This window comes from Leptonychotes weddellii, unplaced genomic scaffold (assembly GCF_054177405.1).
Source record: "Leptonychotes weddellii isolate Sample4059 unplaced genomic scaffold, ASM5417740v2 HiC_scaffold_4844, whole genome shotgun sequence".
Classification (NCBI taxonomy): domain Eukaryota; kingdom Metazoa; phylum Chordata; class Mammalia; order Carnivora; family Phocidae; genus Leptonychotes; species Leptonychotes weddellii.
The window spans coordinates 5,941-11,423 of record NW_028015659.1 but is presented as its reverse complement, the minus strand read 5'-3'; the positions used below and the strand labels follow the sequence as shown (position 1 = coordinate 11,423).

The 5,483-nt window shown below is 46.2% G+C and overlaps 1 pseudogene; it reads left to right on the top strand.

The window, feature by feature from the left end:
• Positions 1-1,532: 1,532 nt before the first annotated feature.
• LOC145719493 (uncharacterized) lies at positions 1,533-2,649 on the top strand (annotated as a pseudogene).
• The last annotated feature ends 2,834 nt before the right edge of the window (positions 2,650-5,483 follow it).

The following is a 5,483-nucleotide window of genomic DNA, read 5'->3' as shown; positions in this document are numbered from 1 at the left end:
ATAAGACATTCCAAGTCTTGTAGGAAAGACAGACAGCAAATAGAGCAAACCCAACTTAGAATATGATACCAGAGACGTGATCAGAAAAAAGTACAGTGCCAAAGTTCTGGGCACAAACTTGCAGTCAGTTGAGTTGGGGTTAAATCTTGCTTCCACTAGATGTAAGCTGTGTGACCTTGAACAGTCATCTAGCCTCTAGTTGCCTCCTCACTTGTAAGGAGAGATGAAGAATAGCAATCTCTTCAGAGGATGGTTACAAAATAAAGTATACAAAGTGGCTGGCATAGTGCGTAGTCACAGTAACACCCCAATAAATGTTAGCAATGAGTATTATTACAGAGGGCCATGGGAGCCCTACCAGAATTGGCCAGAAAGTTCATTGTTCACATGCACAAAACTGAGACCTACAAGCTCTATCCACTCACCTCCTTCCAGAAAATAGAATCATTTTAACTTTGCCTTTGGAAGCAGGTGACTCTGCCTAAAGCAGGGACATAAACTACCAGCTTATCTTCCTATCTTTTCCCCAGTTCCTCATTTAATTCATAGAAAAATGGGCGGAGATAGGTCAAAAGACTTGCTTCAGATTCACAGAAGGTTTAGCAACTTCAAGAACAAAGTTCGGAGCCCCCACCCTAGAAGGAAGTTGTGCAGAAAGAGGTTTTGAGAATCGTGATGTTGGGAGAGGAACTGGAATTGTATGCACATACCCAAGTAGGGATGTCCAGAGAGGCCTGCTGAAGTTTTAAAAACATTATCCACCTTTCCTGCCTCTCTTCATCCTACCATTATTGAATATTCTGGGATTATTTAAGAGAAGAGTGTTTCTCTTTGTGGTTCCACTGCCTTGTCTTGTGATCTCTGTCAAACCAGACAATCATTTCATTTCTTTCATCCTCCGAAGCTGCCCTGTCCACTAGAATTTTCCACAATGATGGAGACGTTCTCTACCTGCACTGTCCAACATGGTAGCCACTGGTTATTAAGTCTAGTTATTAAGAGTTTGAAGTATGGCTAGCTTGACTAAGAAACTGCATTTTCATTTTAATTAATTTAAATTTAAATAACTATGTGTAGCTAATAGTTACTATGTGGCATGGTTAATTTAATGTCAACTTGTCTGAGCTAAAGGATGCTCAGATGGCTGGCCAAACATTATTTCTGGCTGTCTGTGAGTAGGTTTCTGGAAGTAATTAGCACTTGGATCATACACTGAGTCAAGAAGATCACCCTTACCAATGTGAGTGAGCATCATCTAAACTGTTGAGGGCCCAAATATAACAAGAAGGTGGAGGAACAGTGAATCAGAGCACAACCTTTAAGATTTTGGAGCAAGACCCTTCCAATATCTACACATAACCACTCTGCTTTTGAGAAACAGCTCTTGGCCTCCTACTGGGCCCTGGTAGAGGCTGAACACTTGACAATGGGCCGTTAAGTTACCATGCAACCTGAGCTGCCTGTGAACTGGGAGTGTTCTCTGCCACACCAAGCCATAAAGTTAGGTGTGCCTGGCAACACTCCAACATCAGATGGAAGTGGTATATATGTGATCAGGCTGGAGCAGGTTCTGAAGGCCCAGGAAAGCTACATGACTGAGTGGTCCAAATAGCCACGGTCCCTACTCCTGCTGTGCTGCCTTCTCTCTCCCAGGCTGCACCGATGGCTTTATAGGGAGTTCCCTATAATTAGTTGACAGAGAAAAGACTCAGGCCTGGTTTACAGATCTTTCTGTAAGATATATAGGCAATGCCCCAAAATGGACAGCTACAACACTCCAGCCTCTCTCTGGGACACCCCTGAAAGGTAATGTTAAGGGAAATCCTCTCAACGGGTAGGACTTCGGGCAGAGTACCTGGTTATGCACTTCGCTTGGAAGGAGAAATGGCCATACATGCAATTACGTACCAATTCATGGTCTGTAGCCATACATGGTCAGGGACTTGGAAGGAACATGACTGGAAAGCTAGTGACAAAGAAATATGTAGAGAGAGGTATGTGGATAGACCTCCCTGAACGGGCAAAAAATGTGAAGATATTTGTATCTCATGTGAATGCTCACCAAAGAATGACCTCAGCAGAGGAGGATTTTAATAATCAAGTGGACAGAATGACTTGTTCTGTGGAGACCACTCAGCTTCTTTCCCAACCCACTCTTGTCATCTCCCCATGGGCTCACGAACAAAGTGTCTGTGGTGGCAGGGACGGAGGTTACGCATGTGTTCAGCAACATGGGCTTTTACTCAACAAGGCTGACCTGGTTACAGCCACCACTGAGGGCCCAATCGGCCAGCAGCAGCAGAGACCAACACTGGCCCTCAATATGGAGCCCTTCTCGGGAGTGCTCCGCCAGCTGCTCGTGGCAGGTCCCTTCCACTGAACCTCCAGCCTCATGGAAGGGCCAGCGTTTTGTCTTTCCTCCAATAGACACTTACTCTGGATACAGACTTGCCTTTCCTGCATGCAGTGCTTCTGCCAAAACTACCATCCGTGGACTTACAGAATGTCCTATCCCCTGCCATGGTATTCCACACGGCATCACTTCTGATCAAGAAACTCACTTCACAGCAAAGAAGTACAGCCGGGGCCCATGCTTATTGGTCTTAGAATGTTCCCCACCGTCCTGAAGCAGCTGGCTTGCCAGAATAGCAAGGTGGTACTACGCTGTTGAGCTATAGCAAGCTGCTCCAGAGTCTATAGATGCTCCGAGTCTGTGTCCAATAGATGGCTCTTCTATCTGGTAGCCTGGACCCACTGGTCCGGCAATCAAGAGGTGAAGATAGGAGTGGCATCAGTCACTCTTACCCCTAGTGACCCACTAGCAACATTTTTGCGTTCTGTCCCCACATCTTTATACTCTGCTAGCCTAGAGGTCTGTTCCAGAGGGAGGAATGCTTCTACCAGGAGACACAACAATGACTCCACTGAACCGGAAGCTAAGCCTGCCACCCAGCCACTTTGGGCTCCTCATGAATCGACAGGCAAAGAAGGAAGTTGCAGCCAACGGGGCAGCTATTCAATAATGAAGATAAGAAGGGGAATGTCTGGAATACAAGAAATTCGTGAGGGTGTCGCTTAGTATTACCATGCCTTCTGATTAAGGTCAAAGGAAAATGACCACCATCCAGTCCAGGAAGGACTCCTAGTGGCCCAGACCCCTCAGAAATGAAGGTTTGAATATCTCCAAGTAAAGAACCATTCAGCTGAAGCACTTGCTGAAGACAAAAGGAATATAGAATGAGCAGTAGAAGAAGGTAAGTAATTATAAATACCAGCCATGACCACGTGACCAGCTACAGAAACAAAGACTGCAATTAGCATGAGTATTTCCTCCTTGTTTTGGGATGAATATGTCTGTGTGTATATATGCACATATTAGGCAAATATTTAAAAATATATTTTATGTAGGGCGCCTGGGTGGCTCAGATGGTTAAGCGACTGCCTTCGGCTCAGGTCATGATCCCGGAGTCCTGGGATCGAGTCCCACATCCGGCTCCCGGCTCGGCGGGGAGCCTGCTTCTCCCTCTGACCCTGTCCCCTCTCATGCTGTGTGTGTCTCTCTCTCTCAAATAAATAAATTAATAAAATCTTTAAAAATATATATATATATTTTATGTATATTATATAATACATATTATATACATATACGTTATATATAGAAATCTAGGTGTAGGTACGGATATATAGATATAGATCTCTCCATCCTATTGGTTCTGTTTCTCTGGAGAACGCTGACTAATACAAGAACCAAGATTCACAAGCTAGGGCCCCCCCGAAAAAAACTTAAAAAGGACAGTGTACGGCTTCAGGAATGGGAGAACAGATTCTAATAAGTTCAAGGGAGATACACATTTTTTTTTAAAGATTTTTTTTATTATTTATTTATTTGAGAGAGAGAGAGAATGAGAGACAGAGAGCACGAGAGGGAAGAGGGTCAGAAGGAGAAGCAGACCCCCCGCCGAGCAGGGAGCCCGATGCGGGACTCGATCCCGGGACTCCAGGAGCTTGATTGGAAGCATTTGGGGAAGAGAAGGGCTAGCAGCCAGAACACCAGGTAGCTGTGTGCAGGCTGGGCTGAGAAGTCTATGGGTGAGGCTACCTCTCAGGTTGAAGGGGAAGAACCACACGCTTACCTAAAAACAAAGCCTTAGTCACACAAGTCAATCATCCCTAGGACTGCAAACTACCTTGCCTTCAAATGTGCCCCTGGCCCGATCTCAAGACCCATGCCTGTATCCTAGGGAAGAGAATTATTCATCTGGATGATTTATTTTTTTTTTATTTTATTTATTTATTCGAGAGAGAGAGAAAGCCAGAGACAGAACAAAAGCAGAGGGGAAGGGGAAGGGCAGAGGGGGAGGGAGAAGCAGACTCCCCACTGAGCAGGGGTCCTGGGATCATGACCTGACCTGAAGGCAGACACTTAACCGACTGAGCCACCCAGGCGCCCCATCTGGTTGATTTAAGCAGGACTATGTGCAACAGTGTGCTACCAGCCTTGCTTGAGGCTCTCTCGGAAAGCAGGAAGAGAGAAAGTGAGCACTCACACCTCTACGTTGCCTCAGGCCAGGAGTATCTCTAGAACTCAGGTGCATTACTAGGACTCTGCAGGGAGCTGGTGAGAACAGTATTAGGACCCCTCCTTTTCCCAAGCACAGCTGTTAAGTGGAGGACTGGGGGACTGATGAATGGAAATGAGGTTGCCTGAGCCCAACTCCAGAGCCCACCAAGCAGATACCTTGCCGGGGGCAACGGGACTGCCTGCAATGTGTGTGCGCCTGCACACAGGGATGAGCTGCCCCTGGAAGCCCTTAGCAATGCTTAGCGCCAAGAACCAGTGGATTTGGGTTTATTACTGCCAATATGACCCCTTGGAACACAGTGTCCAGCCTCTGATTAGGTTTCAAGAAGCACAAAACTGATCCTAAACAGCCTTCCTACTTTCATTTCCTCTTCCTCTGGAAAATGTTTAGACTTCCCTTTACATTTTATTTGTTCAGCCAACATCTGTTAAAGCGCTTACCACATGCCTGGGGTTATGCCAGGCCTGAAGATGTGCAGGTGGATAAAAGTGGTCCTTGTCCTGGGGGATCTTACAGTCTAGAGGGAGAAGCAGAAGCAAAATGGGCGGGACCAAGCTGGGAGGCGGGAGAGCACAGGGAGCACTGAGCGGGAGGCACCTCGCCTGGGGGGAGGAGGGAAGGGCCACATCCCCCAGGGTGTCTCCTCTTTTGACTTCAGAATGACAGTTTTCCCCCTAGAAACTCTTAAGAGCTCAAAAAACCCCCTCCATGGTCCAATTCTATTGCTACATTCTTACAGTCACCACCTGTAACCTTCTGCATTCTATTAGAATAAAAATGGAAAGACTATACATTATCTTCCTTAGGTTACTCATGAAAACCACATCTGACCACCTTTGCCCATTTCACCCACCTCCCAAAAGTTTGTACATTTTGAAGGTGAGTAAAAGGTACAAACTT